This window comes from Eumetopias jubatus, unplaced genomic scaffold (assembly GCF_037043125.1).
Source record: "Eumetopias jubatus isolate StellerSeaLion01/CBP00866 unplaced genomic scaffold, mEumJub1_p1.0 scaffold_8, whole genome shotgun sequence".
Taxonomy (NCBI): Eukaryota; Metazoa; Chordata; class Mammalia; order Carnivora; family Otariidae; genus Eumetopias; species Eumetopias jubatus.
The window spans coordinates 76,481,916-76,505,697 of NW_028274814.1; the positions used below are offsets into that span (position 1 = coordinate 76,481,916).

Genomic DNA, 23,782 nt, shown 5'->3' on the forward strand with positions numbered 1-23,782 from the left:
GCCTGCACTTAGGGGAAACACCTGTCAGGGTAACTGAACGCACACCAATTACAGTCCTCCAATCTAGCTTTTGATAGCTTACCTTACCCTAGAAAATAGGACCTGCTAGCTTTCCAGAGAAATCCCCAACCTCCTGGGCACTTGTAAGAGGTAGGTGTATGCCAGTAAACAACTGAGGGGGAGGGGGTTTGATTCATTATTTGCAGGTTTCCATGATGTAAATACTCCTGCCATGTTGGATTGCAAGCTACCAAGGTGACATCAAGCCACCTCCTAGAAATGTAACCATCTGCTCCCACAAGCCAGTACCAAGGCTCCAGCACATCATTGATTCTAGGCCTTTAAGGCAAGTTCAGCCAACACTCTTCTTGTCATAGACTTTAGGATTTCACAAGCAAAAATAAAAATTTTTGAAAATTAGAGGAAGAATACCTAAAATCTCTTCCTCTCCTTCTTCTCCTTCTCTCCCTCCTTCCTTTCTTTGCTGAGTGCTAAAAAAAAACAACAACAACAAAAAAAAACTATAATCACCATCATTTCATAAAAGAAAGGATGTTTTAATGACAAAAACTGAAAGCAACATAATTTTAGAATAAAGAATAGCCTTTAGATCTAGTGAATCTAGATCTATGAAAATGCTATTACCTTATTTTTCTCATTTTGTTATTATAAACTAGTGGAATCTTGGTCTATCCATTAGGATGTTTTGGCTACAAATGACAAACAAACAAAACAACAACAACAACAACAAACCTGGCGGTGGCTCAAATAGCTTGGGTCATTTTCTTGTATCAAGAGGTCTAACGGTTAGTGGTTGCCAGCAGTTCAGCTGTGCTATGATGTTGTCAGACTCCGCCTCTTACCCCAGGTCTTCTTTCCACTGTCTTCTTTTTCTCGTGCTTGTAACCTCATATCCATTCGATGGCCTCTGTACTTCCAGGAAGACAAAAGGAAAACTGCAAAAGGCCTTGCTGGAGGTGGGATTTTGTCCCCCAGAAAGGGATGATGAAGTCCTAACCCTAAGTACCTATAAATGGGACCATATTTGGAAATAGTCTTGGCAAATGTAATTAGTTAAGATGAGGTCAGACTGACTTAGGGTCGGCTCTAATCCAATAACTGATATCCTTCTAAGAAGAGAAAACAGGCAGATACAGAGAGTAAACCCCCGTGAGAAGCTACAGAGGAGACACGGAGGGAAGATGGCCAGGTGAAGGCGGGGGCGGAAGTTGGAGTGATACAGCTGACAAGCGGAGGAACATCAGGGACTGCGGGCCACCATCAGAGCCAAAGAAAGGCAAAGAATTCCTCCGTAGAGCCTTGGGAGGGAGCAACACCTTGATATCAGACGTATAACCTCCAGAACTGTGAGGGGATCATGTATGTTGTTTTAGGGCCCCCAGTTTGTGGTCTTTTGTTATGGCAACCCTGGGAAACTAGCACAGGCCCCTCCATCACAAAGCCTTGTCTTGGGAAGTCTCCAAATTTGCCTTTGTAGCCCACTGGTGAGAACTGGGTCAGATAGCCAAACTTAGAAGGATCAATGGCCAAGGGGAGGAGATTTCCATGACCTATTCCGATTCATCCTTGAGCCTAGGTAGGGACTACTCTCCCTGTGATCAAGGGATCTCTCTCCACCATCTGAACACGTTGGAAGAAGGGCAGATGGCTTTGGGGAGGCAATGGGCAGTGACTGTCATACACGAAGATGGACTGTTCTGCTGCTTTGTGGACGACACATTAGCAATGCTACCCTATTGAACAGTGCTTGAGATTCACCCCAAAACAGATCTTCATATTCTCTAGAAGCACTCAGAGGTTTAGGTGAAGGATCTGGGTAGGTGGTTCCAGAGTAAGAAGTTAGAAAGATGAGGGTATCTGAGAGGTGGTGTTCCCAGGGAGAAACTATGTGATCTCATCTAAAACGAAGAGAGAAATTATGGAAGCAGCCCAAATGTTCATCGATAGATGAGTGGATAAAGAAGATGTGGTATGTATGTACAACAGAATATTATTCAGCCGTAAAAAGAAATGAAATCTTGCCATTTGCAACGACGTGGATGGAGCTAGAGAGTATAATGCTAAGTGAAATAAGTCAATCAGAGAAAGACAAATACCATATGATTTCACTCATATGAGGAATTTAAGAAATAAAACAAGCGGTCCTAGGGGAGTAAAAGAGAGAGAGAGACAAACCAAGAAACAGACTCTGAACTATAGAGAACAAACTGCTGGTCACCAGAGGGGAGGTGGGTGGGGGATGGAGGAAATAGGGGATGGGGATGAAGGAGGGCACTTGTGATGAGCACTGGGTGATGTATAGAATTGTCGAATCACTATACTGTACGCCTGAAACTAATATAACACTGTATGTTAACTCTCCTGGAATTAAAATGAAAAACCTAATTTAAAAAAGTTTTACTTAGCTAATAATAGCTAAAGTATCATTTCAAATTAAGTACCAAACCTTTGCAAGAATACTTGCTAAAATGGCGGTGGGGGGTATCAAACTATACATTCAGTATGATCCAACATTCCTTAGCCAAAAATACTGGGAAGAAAATAGCAAAATGTTAATAATGATTATCCCCAGGTAGTGAGATTTGTTTGATCGTTACAGTTTTCTCTTTTATTTTTCTGTCTTTTTCAAATTTTCTACAATGAGCATGGATGATAATGACGATGATATTTAATAGTTATGAAATGAACATGCGCTAAGAACTTTACTTGGATTTTTTTTTTCATTTAGTTTTCACAATTTTTGCAATAGGCACTATTGTTATCCCCATTGCACAGATAAGAAGGTTGAGGTACGGAGCCATCACTAAAGAAAACAAAAGAGAGTGAGAGAGAAAACCAAGAGAGAGACGATAATGGAATTTAGAGGAAACGTAGTGTCAGGAAACTGGAAATGAAAGGTTGGTGAAATGATCTGGTGCTCATGAAAATCCCCCATCCTTACTCCAAGGTAATTGTCACCCCAGCTTAAATGTAGGCAGCAACATATAGTAAGACATGAGTTTTTAATCTTCACTCAGTAACGGCTTAAACAGTTAAACCCAGCACCAGACAGTAAATGCATCCATGTTGTTAAACCTAGTTTTTTCGTAGCTAAGACAGAGATTAAACGTGCTCATGAATTTAGCTCCGCTGCCCAAGCATCCCATCTGCCAGGCAGCTCCCAGTTGTACACATTCTGGAAGTCCTCTCAAACCTTAAATTCCTTGAGTGCCTATCTGGGAACTATAGACATGGTCTGGAGGCCACGTCTTGTAGAGACTGTTACATTCCATTGGCATCTTCCTAGATCACCAGCCAAGCGCTATTCGGCCGCATCCTCTAACTGGACCTATCCTTTATCCCACCTGCTCTGTGTATAGGGTTTTAACTGGCCACGTGATCTGCCTTCCTCTTCCGGTTCTGCCTTCCTACACTGGTTCTTTGACCATGACTGCTTTATTCCCACAGTTTCCTCTGCCTGGGAGCACCTCCTCCTCTGTGTCCCCTCTGCTTCTCAGACATACATCTGTCATAGCAGCAAGACCTACTGTGGCTTATTACGTGTCTGTCTCACCTTACTAAGGACTTCGGAGGCAGTCTTAGTGATACCTTAGTGATCTTTGTATTCCCAGCATCTAACACAGTTGGGGGGCTATTAAATATTGGATGGATAAATAAAGGCTAATCCCAAGGGAAGCAGATCATGTTATACATTCCTCAGCTGGAGCTCACGGGGCTTGGCGATGTGCCACACTGAAGCCTGACAGGGACAAGACTTCAGGAAGGGTGACTGACCACAGGTCTTCCTGGTCTGTGGAAAAGCGGGAGATGCACCGTGAGCCCTAGGGCGAACATCCTTTGAAGTAATCTGATTTATTTCTGCAAAATTCAGTGCTTAGGTGTTGTGATCCATTTCTAATGTGCAAATTTGCTTTCCTGAGAAACTGAAAGGAACTTGAGCAACTTCTTAGGTAGTTTCCAGTCCAAACGACTTCTCAGCGTGAAGGCCTTCCTTTTCTGAATGTGCACGTGGACAGGTAGCAGTCGGAACGGAGAGCTGCAGAGCCTTGCCGCTGTGAGCGTGGTGTGGAAACTCTCATCATCCACGTGAACACGTGAAACGTGAGCCGGAGCCACGCGGCTCCGTGGCTGTGACGGGGTGGGCAGGGACTAGAGGGGGCTGGCTGAAAGTGAAGTCCAGAGGCTGTTGGAAACATACTCATTTTACGTATTCTCCCTAAGAACGGACTTGCTGCTGGTAAATGAACTTTTTCCAGCGCGAGTTAGGCAATTGCTGGATTTAGGTGCCAGACTCTTGTTGCTTCTTACTGCGAAATGCCCCCCACGTTGTTTTCCTTTTTCCTTTCTGCCATTTAGGCCCTGTTTCCTTTCTGCCATTTATGAGGTCACTGTGAACTTCCCGCACACCACAAGTGTACGGCGGGGGGGGGAGGGGGGAGCACCGCCACCTGTCTCGAGACCTCCTACCGTTCCTCATGATTCACTTCACTGTGCTTTTTCATTTCTTATACTTTGATCATGTTTATCTTCTCTGTTTCCTTCTGCTTTATTGCTCACATTTGTTTCCTACCTGAGTCTGGAAGTGACCTTAAGAAGCCATCTAAGCAGAAGGGAGGCATTGTGTTTTCAGACTTTGAGAAGACCGCCACTGCTCCGTAGGGTGCCTTCTGTGAACCAGAGAAAGGCATTCCTTCTGGACAGATGCAGCCCCACACCAGAATTCAGGCTTAGTGAGCAGAGAGCAGAGTGATTTCAGGGCCAACTCTAATGCACATTCTAGAGCGACCTGCCCAACCAGAAGGTACGGTCCTGTTTAGAAAAAAAAAAAAAAAGAGCCCATAGTCTTGCTTAAATAAATGGTTATCGTGATCATTTTTCTCATAATAAAAAGATTCTTCTTTAAAGTCCATTTAATGGATGAGTGGCCTTGAATACACATTTATTTCTTCAATCTTCAGTAATGTAAGGACCTCCTTAAATACGATTCAAGGCTAAACAGTGGCTTTCTGCGGCCATAACATCAAAGGCAAACACCATGGACGAATCTGCTAAGCTGTCTCTTCTCATGCTACAGCACCATCACATATATTGTCTTCGTTTCAGGAAACAACTGATGAGCAGGGACGATGAGCCAGACTTTCAAATCCCATCTTTTTTTCTCTCCAGGTTGGCATTTTCGCTTCAACTAGCCTTATGATGAAATGGGTGTCCTTGAAATTTCCAAACAGAAAGCTCCTGAACATAACTCTCTGCTGCTCCGGGCTTGGGAGCCACAGAAGAGAGCTCTTGGGTTGGCTTCTCTAGCCCCATCTGGCACTTGACTGGCCCTTCCCTGTGCCCCCCCCCCAACACCCACTTCAAGACAATGTGCTCGGACACCTGCTTGAAGTGCACGGACCAGTTCAATATCGCTGGAGGGAATCTCTAGGTATAAACTCCACACAGAAGAACAACAATAAGACTTCACTCACACAGTATTTTGTTACTTAGAAAATATTTTCCTATGCGTTAGGTTCATGTAATCTTGCATCGGAATTATCATCCAAAAAGCAGAAATGCATAAACTCAGTCTAGGGAAATAGAATTCTCTTTCAAGCTGTCGATCCCAGCCCGTCCTTTTCTATGGTTCAGGTTGGTTCATAAAAGGCACGAGTGACCGCCCGGCCCCAGGGGGCCCCATTTTCTGGGTCTCAGTCTTCAAAATGGGTACAGATCTCACCCCAGTTCATTTCTTCTGACCCACTTCTTCCTGGCCCTGAACTCCGAGCCTGTGGCCTCCACATCCTTTTTCCTTCCAGCTCCCTGCAGGCTAAGGGTAAAATGCTTTCTCTCAACTCCCTTTGGACTAGAAACCTGGTCTATACCAGTTTCCAAGGGAAACCTTCTTTACCTGCAGCCACCTATATCCTGAGTCTGGGACACATGATTCATTCACACAGAACCTCTATCTTTTTGAAAAGACAGTAATATTAATTAATGCTTCTTCCTGTCTGTATGATAGGCATGGCGCTCTGTGCTTCATGCATTTTCTCCCATTTCATCCTCACAACAAACAGGGATGGGGGCTATTAAGAGTATGCCCCTTTACAAATGAGGAAGCTGAGGCTGAATTTAAGCCACTTTTATCAAATGGACCTAGCTGGCCTCACAGCCATGGGCACTCTCTTTTCAGACTTGTTTCACCTCTTTATATTCTTCATGATTCCATATATTTCATTAAATCCATCTTCAGAGACACACAATTTTTGCTTAAAATCCCTAGGTTCCTCCCAGATTCCATACCCCAGCATTACCATTCAACAATCTACCAGATCTCAGAGGGTTGCCTCCCCCAAATCCTCAGTTTGAGCTTCCTCAGACAATCTAGCATTGCTCACAGCCCAAGGCATTCACTTTACTCTCATCCCAGGCAAAATGGAGGAAGCCACATTTTCATTATAACCCAGAAGAAGAAATATTCACCCCAGGCCTGGGGCTATCCATACAGGACTTGGAAATATGCATCATCTAGTCTTTGCCCTAAGGCGGAGGTTTTCAGCCCTGGATACACATTAGAATCACAGGGAGCGCTCATAAAGCTGGATGTCTGGGCTCCCAGCCTCAGGGCAACTGCTGAGGGATTTCTCCGGGGTGGGGCCTGGGTGCAAGTGGTTTTCTCCTTTGTTTGTTTTTAGTTTTTTTTTTTCTTTTTAAAGATTTTATTTATTCATTTCAGACACAGAGATACAGAGAGAGAGAGAGCATGAGCAGAGGGAGAGGCAGAAGCGGGCTCCACGCTGAGCCAGGAGCCTGATGTGGGGCTCGATCCCGGGACCCCAGGATCACGACCTTAGCCGAAGGCAGACGCTCAACTATCTGAGCCACCCAGGCGCGGTGATTCTAATGAGAACCCCTACCTGCCCTTCTCTTTGCCAAGCCATATTCATTGCCATTTTCTACAGCTGACTCAGAATCATCCAGATGCTATTTGGAGCACCTAGCACTTGCCAAACGGATGATTGTGCCTTCTCCATACCTTTTCATTAGCTCCTGACCGACAGAACATCAATTTACTTTGTCTCCTCTGTGTGACTACCTCCAATCTACCCCAAATCACTGTGGAATATCTATACATTGTTCTAGAACTACTGTTTTCTCATTGCATCTAGATTTGCTTTACTTAAACAAACTGATAACTATCTCCAAGATGTAGGCTATGCTTTATCATCTTTGCCTCTTTCCACAGTGCTGCAAATAGCTTCTAAACCACCATGGACAGTAAATGGATGCTGATTATAAGAAAAACTATTCTTCTTGCTTTTATTTCCCTTTGGTATGAAAGGCCATTAAATAGGCTGCAGAGAACAGGGTGTTTAGAGGCTGAAATAAGAGAAATATGTAGCCTGGAATAAAACCTAAAGATGTCCCGTAAGCAAAAGGGAATCTATAAATACTGCAGGCGGATTACCTGTCAAAGTGGGTTGTTCTTTTAGTATGAACTCACTGAAATGTTAAATGTTAACATCAAAACTTCCCTTCAGGAATAGTTGCTGGAGTTCCCACCTTACACCAAAGGCTCCAGCACTCTCTTTAGAATCTCTAGGAGAAGAATTCGAATTGGATGAGTCCAGACCTCTACGTTCATGTTGGAGCATAAAATTGGCAGCCTGGATCCTAGTCTAGGTTCTGCTACTAAGTAGCTGTGACCTTGATATGACATTGAGGCCATCAGAACTCACAGACTCCCAGGGTCTCTAGGGTAATAACGTTAATATAAATAGCTAACATTGATGGAGTACTTGCTGTGTACCAGGCCCTGTGCTCAGCATTTTTCATGCCTTATTTCACTCAGTCCTCATAGCCCCTCCCAGAGATGGGTACTATCATTATCCCCAACTGAGGAAACTGACCCTCACAGAGATTAATGTGTCCAAGGACAGGGGAAACGCATTTTGATGCAACCATATTCACTCAGCCCTAGCTCAAATGCCCATCCCTCTTTCCCCACATCTGCAACCGAGTGCATGATTCTGGGCTCCTCGGACACTTCCCCTGCACTGATATTTCAGTGCTGTCCCCCTTCGGTGTGTGTTCATTGTTTTTGCAGGTCTTCCCCAGCACGCTGAGAGTACTTTGAATCCCAGGCTTGGCAATTAGAGACACTCAATATAGATGCCAAGTTGGGGGTATAGACTCTTACTGAGTCCTCACAACATCTCTGTAAGTAGAAGTCTTCTTGCTTTTACGGCTAAAGGCTCAGAGAGGCTAAGTAATTGACTCAAATTGGCACAGGAAGTAAAAAGTGGAATCAGGTGTTGTATCCAGGCAACAGAATGTCCCCATTCCATACTGGTATCACCGTCCATTCAGTTGTCCAAGCCAATCCAGAAACCCCTCTTAAATTAGCCAAACTAGGAAGCCACTAGGTTGAAATAGCTCAAATGCCCTGGCAGCCTATGTAAGCAAACCAAAATCTAAGCCCAGATTACAAATGGAAACCTAAGGATAGCCAGTCACAAGTGGCCAGCTAGGCTTTAAGCTAGAGCCAATCAATGACATCCTTGCTTTGCGTCTACCTTTTCTCTAGAAGGTAAGTCTCGCTGGAAACTCCCGTTGGTGGGGTTCCCCTAAAGGCTTCTGATTTGGCACGGCCCCCTCGAACTGATGTTTTGTTCAAATAAACTTAAAATTTTGAATACACCTCAGTTTGTCTTTTAACACCAGGGAATCATTCTCTACAATACTTCCCCAGTGGTGATTCCTTTTTTTTTTTTTTTAATATGGAATGCTTCACAAATTTGCATGTCATTCTTATACCCTCCTCCACTCCACTCACCGCTCGGTTCATCACTCTGTCCCCATCCCTCGATCGCATCCATAATTCAGATTACTGCCTTTACATACTCAGATTCCCATGATAGCGAGAGGGGAAGATCTGGAATGTTGGCCGACCCCCACCACAAAAACCTTAAAACTTGTGAATGACTTGTATAAACTACAAGCATTTCTTTTTTTTTTTTTAAGGATTTTATTTATTTATTTGACAGAGAGAGAGAGAGAAGAGCAGGGGGAGCAGCAGAGGTAGAGGGAGAAACAGGCTCTCTGCTCTGCAGAGTGCCTGACGTGGGACTCGATCCCAGGACCCTGAGATCATGACCTGAGCCGAAGGCAGACGCTTAACTGACTGAGCCACCCAGGCACCCCCAGCATTTCTTATCATCTCTTTTAGAGACGAAGACACTTCCACACGCTTAGTCCTGAATCGCCTAAATCATGGTTCCATGGGAAGTTAGCATTGTATTTTCACTCACTGACATTAATTTTTGCCTGAGGATCAGCACACTGCTCTAGTCCTGTAAATCATACGAGGCAACCAGATAATCTCCAAGATTCTAATCTTGTTTGCTGATCGTATTTCACTGGTTTATTTCATCATCTGCTATTTAGGACCTAATCGTGATAACTGCACTGGTTTCCTTGAGGTGTCGTTGCTTTTAACCCATTTCATTGCTCAGTTTCTCTGGGGTTGGGGCCTTGTGTTGCTCTTGCCCTCACTGAACTGAATTACCCGTATCCCGCCTACCTGTCATTGAAAAAATATCATGTGCTGTGATATTGAGGTGCTTCTGCTGTGCTTTGCCACCTGTAGGGGGGACACTTGGCCACACTGCTTAAGACCTCCCTGCAGTACTTACTGCTCCCCCTTTGCAGCCAGCATCCTTCAGATAACTTTCTCCTACGTCCCTGAAACAGATCAGTTTCCGCACTGCCTGCCTCATGTCTGAGGTGGGTCTCCTTACAAGCATGAGAAAAAGTTCAAACCCATAAATGTCCCTTTGATATCTACTTATTGCAAACACAAGAGAAACTTCTTCAGAGCAAAAGGAGTCAGTCATTTTTGGCAGACTGCTCAGACAGTTTCAACAATGAAGTTTCTCCGAATATTACGGTCTCCTGCTCTTCTGGGAACCATGGAACAAAGTACTCTAGCTAATATTCTCAGATGACCTGCCAAGAAGGAAGGTCACTCTGGTAGGAGTTCCATATGCTATTTAAAGAACAGATGTTCCTTCGGTGGGAGAACAGCATTAAAACCAGGGTTTTAATGAGGCAGGGAAAGGTGAGATGTGGCAAAAGGCGATGTTGAATGAAACTGTTCTCTTCAAAAATAATGCTGGCCATTTATTCTGTTTTGTAATTCCATTTAACCTTACTGGTTTCATTTGGAGTATTGTGAATTATTTATTAGCATTATATATTTAACTTGTTAAATGAAGAAATGTGTTCTCATATGAGAGGAAAAGAAACCTGCTTGAGTCTTTTAGCCTTTAGGAATATTTCTAAAAGTTGGAGCTGTCACGAGGGAGAAAATAAGGGTCATGAGAAGCGGAAACGATCTCTCTCCATATTCATTATGTTTACATTTCAATTCTGTCTCACAACTGATGGCTGTAAGACTATTCCTTTTCCTTCTACCTCCCTTTCTTCCTCCTGTGATTGTCTAAATTCATTTAGAGGCAGTCAATCCCAAAAAACTAAATGGTAGTAGATAGAGGAGGCAGTGGGCATTATGCTCTAGAAGGTGTAGTTCCTGTAAGTAACATGCTGCAGTGAGAGTCAGAAACAAGATTGCTCAGGTCAGGCCAGTCCAGTTCAGCGTCAGACACAGGGCAAGTCAGGAAGATCTAAGAAAATCTTACCTGAGTCTATCAGTTATCTGTTCTACTTTTTCTATTCTCCACTCTCTCACCTTCTATTCGATTTTTTGTGTGTGTAGTTAAATATTTATTTTTCACTTTATTATGTCCATGCAAATAGCATTCATAACTTAATATTGACTGCACAATGATTATTATTAAATTTTCTTACCATTTGCTTTTGTACTGTAGGTAATAATCGCCTTTAAAAAAAATTGCTTAGTTTTCTTTCTCTCCATAACAATTCTTCTCACACTTTCCAATATTCTATTAGACCAGTTTCCCACAAGATCCGTCAAACTAGGAAATGTATCAATTCTGATTCCAAATAAATAAATTCTTTCAGGGGTGCCTGGGTGGCTCAGTCAGTTAAGCGTCCAACTCCTGGTTTCGGCTCAGGGTTGTGAGATCAAGCACCATGGCAGACTCTGTGCTTGAGACTCTCTCCCTCCCTCTGCTCCTCCCCTCCCCCAACCCCGCCACGGGCGCGCTCTCTCTCTCTCTAAAGTAAATAAATAAATATTTAAAAAATAAAATAAATTCTTTTAAATTTGTGAGGGCCAGAGCATATAGTTCTTTTATGAAATTTGAAAATTGTACCACTTTTGAAATAGAGTAATTTATAAGTGTCCTTTTTAAAAAATATGCAAACCATAAAAAATATAAGTAAACCATACCATCTTCAGGTGGGAGCACTTTATTGGACTCAGTAGAGCTCAGGGACTAAGTTTCTAGCATTAGAGTACCTGTCTTCAAATCCTGGCTCTGCCTGAAACAAGATGTACCTGAAACAAGATGCTCACCTATTTGTGCCTCAGTTTTCTCAACCATAAAATGGAGACAATAGTAGTTACCACAAGGACTGTTTGAAATTGAACTTAAATAATACATGTAAATCATTTTATAAAATGATTTTATAAAATGCCTGATAAAATTTATCAGCAAAAGTGAGATATTGTTTAACAGAATAACAAAGGAAGAAATAATTTTTAAAAAAAGACTATGTAAAGCTTATGTATGAAAAAATATGAACACATAATTAAATGGAAAAATCATAAACTGGGGAGTACTGGGTGGTTCAGTCAGTTAAGCGTCTGCCTTCAGCTCAGGTCATGATCCCAGAGTCCCAGGATCCAGCCTTGCGTCAGGCTCCCTGCTCAGCAGGGAGTCTACTTCTCCCTCTGTCCCTCACCCTGCTCGTGCTCTCAATCAAATAAATAAATAAAATCTTAAAAAAAAAAAGAAAATAATAAACTGGGATAAAAACATTTATAGCATGCATGACAGAGCAAAAAGTTAACATTTAATATATCATAAGCCTTAGATAAAAGAGAAAAACAAGCAAAGTACATGAATTGGTAGTTTACTAAAGGAATAAAACTGGCTATCTGGAACCATATCTGCCCTCACTTGTAATAGAAATTACATATTAAAATATAATAATATACAAAAAATGAAAGAAGACAGAAATTACTAATATCAGGAATGAAAGAAGGGCCATCACTATGGATCCCATGGACTTTAAAAGAATTACAAAAGAAAATGATGAATAACTCTATGCCCCCAAATATAATATTTCAGGTGAAATAGACCATTTCTTTGAAAGATACAATCTACAAAAATTCATACCAAGGAGCAATAAACAATCTGAGTAGGCCTATGTCTATTAAAGAAATCAAATCAGTAGTTAATAATCTTTCAAAACAGAAAATACCAGGCCTGAATGTGTTCACTGGTGAATTTTATTAGACATTTAAGGAAGAAATGATATCAGTTCTCTACAACCTCTTCCAGAAATAGAAGCTGAGGAAATACCTCCTAACTCATTCTATGAGTTCATTGTCACCCTAATAGCAAAACCAGACAAAAATATTAAAGAAAGGAAAATGACAGACCAATGTCTCTCATAAACATAGATGCAAAATTCCTCAACAGAATACTAGCAAATCAAATTTAACGATATATAAAAAAAAATTATACATCATGACAAAATGGGTCTTATTCCAGGTATGTGAGGCCGGTTCAATGTTTGAAAACCAATTAATGTAATTCAGGACATCAACAGCTAGTAAAAAGAAATCATATAATTACATCAATAAATGTAGAAAAACATTTGAAAAAAATCCAACACCAATTCATGATATAGAAAAACAAACAAAAAAAACCACCCTACCAAACTAGGAATGGAGGGAAACACTGAACTTTCTCAACTTGATAAAGAATATATACAAGACACACAAAAGGATGCTCAACATCATCACTCATCAGGGAAACACAAATCAAAACTACAATGAGCTATCACCTCACACTTGTCAGAATCAAAACAAATCAAGAACACAAGAATCAGCCAGTGTTGGCAAGGATGCGGAGAAAGGGGAACCCTCCTACAGTGTTGGTGGGAATGCAAGCTGGTACAGCCACTCTGGAAAACAGTATGGAGATTCCTCAAAAAATTAAAAATAGAATTGCCATATGATCCAATAGTTCCACTATTGGATATTTACCCAAAGAATACAAAAGCACTAATTCGAAAAGACACATGCACCCCTATGTTTACTGAAGCATTATTTACAATAGCCAAATTATGGATGCAGCCCAAGTGTCCACTGATAGATGAATGGATAAGAAGATGGGGTAACTATATATGTATAATGGAATATTGGCCATAAAAAAAGAAATGGAATCTTGCCATTTGCAACGACATAGATGGAGCTAGAGAGTATAATGCTAAGTGAAATAAGTCAGTCAAAGAAAAGATTTCACTCATATGTGGAATTCAAAAAACAAAACAAATAAGCAAAGAAAAAAGAGACAAACTGAAAAACAGACTCTTAACTATAAAAGACAAACAGATGGTTACCGGAGGGGAGCTGGGAGAGAGGATGGGGAAAATAGGGGAAGGCGATTAAGAGTACACTGACCATGATGAGCACTGAGTTATGTATAGAATTGTTGAAGCGCTACATTGTACATCTGAAACTAATATAATACTGTATGTTAATTACACTGGAATTTAAATAAATAAATAAATAAATAAATAAATAAATAAATAAATAAATGACTCTCTACAAAATATCTACACCTAATATCCTACTTAATGGAAATTAGATGCTTTCTCCTTAAGATTAGAAATAAGGCAAGGTTGTCCTCTCTTGCCACTCCTTCTCAATATTGTACTGGAAGTCCTAAGTAATGCAGGAAGATTTTTTTTATAAAGAAACGAAAGGTATACAGACTGGGAAGAAGAAATAAGCTGTCTTTGCTTACAAATAACATGACTCTCTGTGTAGAAAATCCCAAAGAATGAACAACAACAGCAAAAAAAAATCCTGTGATTATAGCAAGTGATGATAGCAAGGTTGCAAGATACAAGTTAATATATTAAAGTAATTGCTTTCCTATATCCAAGGAATGAACAGTTGGAGTTTGAAATTTAAAACACAACACCGTTTATATTAGCACCGAAAAGAAAAGAAAAACCCAATTATAAATTTAAAAACAAATGTACAAATCAATATGATGAAAACTACAAAACTCTGATGAAAGAAATCAAAGACCTAAAGAAACGGAGAAGTATTCCATGGATAAGAAGACTCAATATTGTCAAGATATCACTTCTTTCCAATTTGATCAGCAGATTCAACTCTATCCTAATAAAAATTCCAGCAAGCTATTTTTTGACTATCAACAAATTGATTCTAAAGTTTATATGGAGAGGAAAAACACCCAGAATAGCCAACTTAATATTTAAAAAAAAGAACAAATTCAGAAAACTGACACTATCTCATTTTAAATCTTTCTATAAAGCTGTAGTGATGCGGTATTGGTGAAAAAATAGACAAACAGATCGATGGCACAAAATAAAGAAGCCAGAAATAGACCCACATAAATATAGTCAACTCATCTTTGACAGAGGAGGGGCAAAGGCAATTCAGTAAAGTAAGGATATTATTTTCAATAAATGTTGCTGGAACAATGGTACATCCACATATAAAAAGAAAAAAAAAAGAATTGACACAGACCTTATGCCTTTCATAAAAATTAACTCAAAATGGATCATAGACCTAAATGCAAAATACGAAACTATAAAACTCTTAGAAGATAAAATAGGAGAAAATCTAGGTGACCTTGTGTTTGGCAACAAGTTTTTAGATTCATCATCAAAAGCATAATCCATGAAAGAAAACTCAGTAAGTGGGACTTCGTTAAAATTAAAAGCTTCTGGGCGCCTGGGTGGCTCAGTTGGTTAAGCGACTGCCTTCGGCTCGGGTCATGATCCCGGAGTCCCGGGATCGAGTCCCACATCGGGCTCCCTGCTCAGCGGGGAGTCTGCTTCTCCCTCTGACCCTCTTCCCTCTCGTGCTCTCTATCTCTCATTCTCTCTCTCAAATAAATAAATAAAATCTTAAAAAAAAAATTAAAAGCTTCTGCTCTACAAAAGACACTGTTAAGAGAAGGAAAAAACAAGCCACAGATTAGGAGAAAATATATTTTTTAAAGATTTTATGGATTGATCGATTTGAGAGAGAAAGAGCATGCGTGCAGGAAGGGGCAGAGGGGGAAGGAGATGAGAGGGATAGAGATCTTAAACAGACTCCCTGTTGGGCATGGAGCCCACCCTGGGGCTGGATCTCATGACCCTGAGATCATGACCTGAGCCCAAACCAACAGTCAGTGGCCCCTAGGAGAAAATATCTATAAAACACTTAAGTGATTAAGAACTTATATACAAAATGTACAAAGAACCCTCAAAACTCAATAAGAAAACAACCTGATTTTTAAAGTGGGCAAAAGATCTGAACCTTACCAAAGAAGATATAGATGGCAAATAAGCATACGAAAAGATGCTCACTGTCCTATGTCATTAGGGCACTGCAAACTAAAACGAAAATGACACATCTATTAGAATGGCCAAAATCCAAAACAATGATGACACCAAATACTGGTGAGGATGTGGAGCAACAGGAACTCTTCAGTGCTGGTGGGAATGCAAATAGTACAGCCACTTCAGAAGACAGTTTGGCAGCTAATATTTCTACCAATCTCTATTTTTTTTTTTTTGTTTTTGAATTTTAAATGCATATTGCTAAGTGAAAGAAGCCAGTAAGAAAAGGCTACATACTGTATGATTCCAACTATATGACATTCTGGAAAGGGCAAACTATAGAGACAATAGAAAAATCAGTGGTTGCCAAGGTTTCTGGGGGAAGGCAGGATGAGTAGGCGAAGCACGCAGGATTTTTAGGGCGGTAAAACTGTTCTGTATGATACTCTAATGGTGGATACATGATACAGTGATACATGATGATATGTGACACCAGGAAACATGGTGGATACAAATATACATTTGTCCAAACCCATAGAATGTACAACACAGTGAACCTTAATGTAAACTAGGAACGTTAGTTAAAATGATATATCAATATTGGTTCATCACTTGTAACAAATGTACCACATGAATGCAAAATTTAATAGGGGAAACTGGGAGTCAGGGGAGGGGGGAGTATATATGGGAATTTTTACTTTCTACTCAATTTTTCTATAAACCTAAAACTGTGCTAAAAATAGTCTATTACTTTAATATATATTTTATATATCGTCGTATATAATGATATAGCATGTTTCACTTATGACATTTCAAAATTATTTTTATATTGCAATATCCACTGTTAGGATGAAATCTACTCTCCACTCAAATATATTATACATTTATACTTATACATTTGCATATATAATTTGTGTGTATGTATTTTTTAAAGATTTTTTAAATTTATTTCGAGAGAGAGAGAGCGCGCAAGTGCATGAGTGCGGGGGAGGGGCAGAGTGAGAGGGAGAGAGAAACAAGCAGACTCTGCACTGAGCATGGAGCCCAACGCAGGGCTCGATATCACAACCCATGAGACCATGACCTGAGCCAAAACCAAGAGTGGAATGCTTAACCAACTGAGTCACCCAGGCACTCCTGTGTGTATCTACTTTAAAATCTCTATTGCTTCTCAGTGCCCTTTACAAAAAAAAAGCCATGTTTACTCCTGTGCTTGTAGAACCTACTACAGTGCCTAGTCCATAGCAGATACCCAATACACATTTGCTAACTCAATGTTTGTTGAATGATATGTCGAATACTGAATGTAGATGACTAACTATGAATGCACTAAAATGTGCTATCATGTAGCATGGACATATTTCTCCATCTTATTTATAAAGTTCTAATGACAGGCATTTCCAAATGCCTCGCTGGCATCAGGACGCAAGGTGCCTTTAGCATTCTCCTGATATGTCAGACCAATCACTCTTGATCTCAGTTCAGCTTGTTAGAGTAGGTGGAAAATCATAAGGACAGTTAAACAGTAAGGGATATACAAGGTGTGGATTAAAAAGCACAGTTGCTCATTTAAATTCTATTTCCCCAGGTTCTTAAAAACAAAATAGAGATTTGCTGGAAGCTATTTGGAAGGCTTTTTAAAGTTCTCAATAGTGTGGTTATTAATACTGCCCTAATAGTATTATTATTGTTATTATTATTATTATTCCTTAACAAAGAAAACAAGTATTTTTCAGTTCATCTTTGAGTAAACCTGAGCTTCTATATTAAAACAGGTCATTAAGCTCTGCCTGATTGTGAAGGCATATTAAAAGCCATTTGAATCAACTACAATATCAATCTATTGGTGTTGCAAATATCCAATTATCTATATTCATTGTAAGCACCACAAATAAAACAAAAACAATACCGAAAAGATGCTTACGAGGAATTCAGGCTTTGAGAACCTGATTTCAATGAACTGCAAAGACAAAGAAATGAGAATTCATTAAAAACTCTGTACTTAACAGAAGGGTTAAAATTTGCCAGGATAGGGACTTGCTACTCAATAGCACCATCTCAGCTTCCTTTCTTGGGTTTGTAAGACTCTGAAATTGTGTCCAAATTTGCCTATCAAGAAATGTCGCTGCATTGCAGAAGCACGTGGGTTTCCAGGCGAGGCCAGGCTGGATGTTGCCTAGGAAACCATTACTGGTTTCTGCTATAGCTAAAATGGAAAATGTCTGTTCCTGAGGCAAGAAAGCCATCAGAATTCTGTCTCGGGCCCTTCTGTAGTTTCTGCAATCCTCCCTGCTTACCTGGCCTCTATCCGCTGCTCCCATTTGACCTGATGCTGTGTGGTTCCTGATTCCCAGACGTTCACTTGAATTTGACTCCCTCACTATCTAGACAGAAGTAAAAACCTAATGACTGCAAAGTTGTTTGGTTTTACCTACATAGTACTTTTGTTTATTTATTTTGACCAATGTTTAAAAATCAGGATATATCTCACAAAAACCTTTACAGGTTTTCTTTTTGAAAAATTGGAATACCTGTCAATAACTGAAACCACAGTCTCTCATGGAGTAATCTGCTAGAACAGAATGGCTAATGCCTACTTAAATGACATGTGTTCTCTAGTTTGCCACAATCCCCACTATTCCCTATTATCTCCAACAGTGAGGCTGAGTATTAAGTTTTCATTTACCACTCTACTTTCATTTTTGTTTTTCTTTATGGTAGAGAGGTATTTCTCTCTTCCCATGTCTTTACAAGAAGTGGCAAAATGAGATATGAGAGGTTTAAGAATTTCTAGAAAAAAAATACCTTCTTGGAGGAAACAAAGACTATTTCTATATGTTTAATATGGAAAATGAGTATACATACAAAGAACAGACCCTGCCCATTTACCCTCTTATATCTTATGTCTAATAGCTACAGCCATTGGAGTTTGTGGCTGCTCTAGTTCTCAGATATCTGGGTTTTCTTGGAGTGGATACTATGCTCTGGACTTATCCCCAGTCCTAGCTTGCTCCCTCATTTCCTTAATTCGTCCCTGTTTTTACAGACCAGGAGAGGCAATCATACCTCTAATAGTAAAGCTTCCGGGTGGTTCTAATTGCTCCTCCTCATTATCTACAAATAAGCTGATTTCCACAGATGGGCCATAACATTTCCTTCTAATTTAGAAATAAATGCTCGATAGTCCATGATTCTTCATATAAAAGAATCTGGATATCCTAGCTCCCTTACCTCCCTAATCATTTAATTTTCTTTGTAATTGTGGTTGTGTGTAGATTATGCTATAAACATCAACTAATTTAGCCAATGTTTTTTTTGGTGGTGTTGTTTTGGTTTTGTTTGTTTGTTTGCTTATGAAAAAGAAGGAAAGGGAAGGAAGGAGGGAGAAGAAAGGAAAAGGAACACAAATAGCACTCAACAAACTGGAATATTATCATTAGGGATGTTTAGACTGCATGACCCAGAATGACTTCTTCAAGGAGATGACGTGTGAGCAAAGATGGGACAAAATGAAGGAATGAACGTGGGGTTATGGGGTCTCTACAGGGCAAGAGCCTGCCCCACACAGAAGCACACGGGCATGTTCTGGAAAGAGCAGATGGGCAGATGGCATCAGGCCTAGTGGGTAGTGTTCTACTTCCTCTCCCCTTGGTAATTCTTTCAGCCTCCTGGAGGCAAGGCAAAAGTTCACTTCCGTTTTCTGCACGCTCCCTTAATGACCCTTAGCCTAAAGGTGATGGACGGAGGGCTAAATGGGTTTAGGTCTTTGTCCCCCAAATGTAAAATAAATGATCAGGGTAGTCGGGCTTGGGTTCGGATAAGCATGCCGGATCGGGCGAGATGAGGCAGGGAGCAGGCAGCTGGGATCCTCTGGTGACACAGAGAAGAGTAAAAACTAGATGTAATGAGTGCCGTCAAAGAGGAAGCCCCGGGCCCCTTCCCCAGGGCGGTGGGAGGGCACGGGGCCATGGCCTCCAGCGGGCTGCTGCGGCAGCCTCCACCCAAGCCCCCTAACGGGAGTGCCCTTTCTCTCCCGATAGGACAATGATGACCCGGCACAGCAGCAAGTCGCCAAGGGGAGCTCCCAACTGCCTTTTTCTGCACAGGTGACAGTGCGGCATGGCCCCTGACCGCTCTTCCTTCCTCCTCTGGACCAAGTGATGAAAGGACAGAACAATAAGGAAATCCTCCTTGCATTGGCAGGTTAAGTATGCGACCCTCATCGGACACATCCACAACTTAAAGTATTTGCATCAGCCTTGTGAGCTGGAGCCTAGCCCCTGGCCATCAACCACATGTCGTGTATTCTTAAGACATCCACTGAGAACTCACTCAGACAACACCTTTTAGCATTTCGCCCCCCTTTGGGACTTTCCCATTTGAAGAAATAATAAGCTCGCTCTCCAGTTTTCTTTAACAAATTAAGCATGTGACAAGCAAGGTCTCAGATTCTTTTCTTTGCCTATTTCCTCCTAAAATTTAAGTCTGCAATTAGGTAAGCTCTGCACGACAGTTTCTCCTTCAGACCGTGGGCTAACACAGCTCTCTGAATAATACCCCGCATTTTCTTGTTTTTTCCAGAGGAGCATAAGCAATCAGAATTAAATTGTACATAAATGAGGTATGAGAATTTTTCCCAGGGTCTTGCATCTGCACCTGCACCCAATGTCAAGGACTTCTGAACCTGCTGTCACCAAACAGGCGCCTGAAACCAAAGCCGTGACATGTTAGGTGGTAAACTTGGTGCCGTGCCCTCGGCGCTAGCCTCTGTGCTCCTACAGGTCATAATTAAACGGTCAGCTTGCCTTTGCCACAATATTCTAATTCTCCTGTATGTCACCATGTCCTCCGTGGCACCCTGTAGGCATGCAGCTGCGGACCGGGAGGTGTGAAGTGCCCAGTTGTGGGGAGGGCAGAGAGCATGGGGGTAGGCTGAGGCAGGCTGGAACTGCAAGTTGCTACTTCGTAGCTAACCAGCCTGGGCGGACACCCTGCAGGGCGGTTTAAAAAAGTAACAACTAGTGGACATGCATGTCTGGAATGTAAAGGAGACGCCCAGTAAATGGCTGGAGTAATTATTGTTGCTGATTCTGTAAAATGAGTTAATATAAGTTATTAACATTCTGAGCACTCAGTTGATGATATCCTCAGTATGTGTTCAGAATGGTATACTCAGTATGTATTTGGGATTGATTATCGTGATCTAAGGGAACCCAGATGCCTTGTCAACTTGGGATCTTCAGACCTCACCAAGGGAATGCTCTGTAGGTATCTGACTACTATGCCTGATTAGGGAAGGCAAGAGTCTGAGTATTTTCAGAAAAATCCTGACATGATTAATAGGTTGAATTCAGCCTCTGAAAAGGAAATGAAATAAGATATGCATCTTAGAAAGAGCAAAGACTGCAGGTTGGAGAATGGAACAGAGGAAGAAAAGAACACATCTGGGAAGATACATTAGGAAGCCACAGCCAGATTTCAGATTTGAACTAAGTAGCTGCTATAGGGAGAGAAGAGGACTGATCACAGAGTGGTCTAGAAAGGAGAATCTACTCTACTCCTGACGGAGGAAGGCAAGGAAGGAATCCCAGATGATCTTGCAATTTCTGCCATGGAGCAATTAGGTAAATACTGACTTCACTTACTGAGAGGACTAACAAGCTTGGGGAGTAATTAGTTTAGAATTTACTTTAAATTAGATCCTTACATCGTCACAGAGTTTATTCACCCGGGAACAAAGAGACATTTCTTTCTTCTTAGCTATTTTTGTCATGCATTTTAAAACTGCCCCATGATTTAACTAGCATGCATCACCAAGAATAAATGCATATTTAGAAAATAAACAGTCTTTTGTTCTCATACAAATATATAAGGTGACTGAGTCCACAGTTATGCAACACCTAGAAATCATGACTAAGAAAATAAGATATTGACATAGGACTCAAAGATTTATAGTCAAGGGGTCAGGGAAACTGGTAAACATCACATTCAGAGAAGTGAGAGTAATTTATAGTTCTCCATATTTTTAAGATTTATTTATTTTAGAGAAAGAGGGAGAGAGCATGAGCGGTGGGAGGGCCAGAGGGAGAGGGAGAAGAAAAATCCTTGAGCAGGCTCCATGCTGAGCAGGAGCAGGACACGGGGCTTGATCCCAGGACCCTGAGATCATGACCTGAGCCAAAATCAAGAGTTGGTTGCTTAACCAACTGAGACACCCAGGCACCCCTTTATTCTCCATTTTCATTTGTTTGAATATATTTCAGAGATTCAACAATAAAATATTAAGAAAAAGAATGTCCTGGGCGCCTGGGTGGCTCAGTTGGTTAAGCGACTGCCTTTGGCTCAGGTCATGATCCTGGAGTTCCGGGATCGAGTCCCGCATCGGGCTCCCTGCTCAGCAGGGAGTCTGCTTCTCCCTCTGACCCTCCCCCCTCTCATGTGCTCTCTCTCTGTCATTCTCTCTCTCAAATAAAATAAATAAAATCTTTAAAAAAAAAACTTAAAAAAAACATAAAAAAGAAAAGAAAAGAAAAAGAATGTCCTAAAGAAGAAAGAGAGAAAGGTAACAAGACATCAGCAATGACACTGGTTTTGTAAATGGTAATTTGGAAAAATATTTAAAAGTCTGCTATTTTATTGGTAGAATAGTGATACAAAATTGATATGTAAAACTAATACAATTTGGGTCAATCATTATAATTATAAAGCAAAAACACTCATTTGTAAAGAGTCTGACCAGAAGTCACTTTTTCCAGTGCTATTTTCAGTCATTTTCACATTTTTAGTAAAATTTTTATTTTTTTTAAAGATTTTATTTATTTGTTTGACAGAGACACAGTGGGAGAGGGAACACAAGCAGAGGGAGTGGGAGAGGGAGAAGCAAGCTTCCTGCAGAGCAGGGAGCCCGATGAGAGGCTCTATCCCAGGAGCCTGGGATCATGACCTGAGCCGAAGGCAGATGCTTAACGACTGAGCCACCCAGGCTCCCCACAATCTGATAATTTTAAATAGTTTTTCTCTATAAAACTTAACAAATTCTCTATTATTTAGAGGTAAGGGACATTGCTAAATCATTCAAAGCCCAATTCTCCTAGGATATTAAATTATTCTCTGTGAAAAAGGTTGTAAACATTTTTTTGTGCCACGCCCCCCCCCCCGAAATTTATGAACTGTGGCTCTAGGACTATGAGCCTGAGACTCAGGAGGCCTGTTCCTTAGTCTAAGCTCAGTGGCTAGCCCGGCTGGGATTCGGGCAGTTGCTAGACCTCCCGGAGCCCCAGCTTGACCTAAGGCCCTTTCCTCTTCCCCACTTGTCAAGTCTGTTCCTGCAGGGATAGGGGCACACCAGTCCACAGAGCTGTGCCATCAAATGGGGTACCTGTTAGTGTTTATATTTTATTCAGTGGTAGTCATCTAAAGCCTATTTTTATGTTACTGAAGCATGGATATATGTATACTAATTTCTAGAATAAATTGAGCATTTACCAAGTGCCAACCGCTCTGCTTAGCACTTTGCATATTCAATCTCCCCTGCCGGATTTGGGCCAGAGAAGTTAAGTAACTTTCCCAAAATCACACAGCTCGCACGTTTCAGACTCGAACTCAACTTTTCTGCCTGCAAAGGCCATGCTCTGAAACACTAAGCTAATACTAGAGCACAACAGAGAACTTGCATAAAACATACGAACTCTAAGAAAGTCTGTAGAAAATTTTAAGAAGTCCTGACAGAATGGGGTCTTCTATAAATTCCTCTCTCATAATTTGGCTCTTCTCAACCTATAACCTCCCAAACTCTAACTCCAGCCTTGCTCCTCAACAACACAGAAGTGTGCAGGTACTGACTCAGTGCGGAACTTAATTCAGCCACTAAATTGAACTCATGACAAGTTTTAATCCAGTCTCAAAATTCTCAGGATACTATCAGAGAAGACTTTGTGCCTCAGTAGAAACAAACTATTCATATGTGCTTGAAAGTGCTAAATGCAAGTGCTTTGAAGAGAAATGATCCATCAAGGATACACAGACTGTTTCAAGCCACGCAAAGAAAACACCTACTGTTTTGTGACTTGCCAAATTTGATCCTTTTTTTAAGGTAGCCACTCATTGATTTGAACATAAACACACAGCAGTTTGCTGAAATAAGTATATTCTAAGTACATATTTTGTAGGTTGATTTCTGGCCTGCTTGAAGCACTCCGTTCCAAGAAGATAAGAAAAATAACAGGGTTCTGGGAAATAGAAAATGTGAATTAAGTGATAT

At 41.0% G+C, this 23,782-nt stretch overlaps 1 long non-coding RNA gene across 1 annotated transcript in view; it reads right to left on the minus strand.

Annotated features, from left to right (window-relative positions):
- The window catches only part of LOC114224051 (uncharacterized), a 40,932-nt gene that overhangs the window by 14,132 nt on the left and 3,018 nt on the right, over nt 1–23,782 (minus strand). Inside the window, exons 3-4 of the long non-coding RNA XR_003612309.2 lie at nt 754–928; nt 433–491 (exon numbers count right to left, since the gene is read on the minus strand). This is a non-coding gene — a long non-coding RNA (uncharacterized LOC114224051). The remainder of the gene's footprint in view (nt 1–432; nt 492–753; nt 929–23,782) is intronic.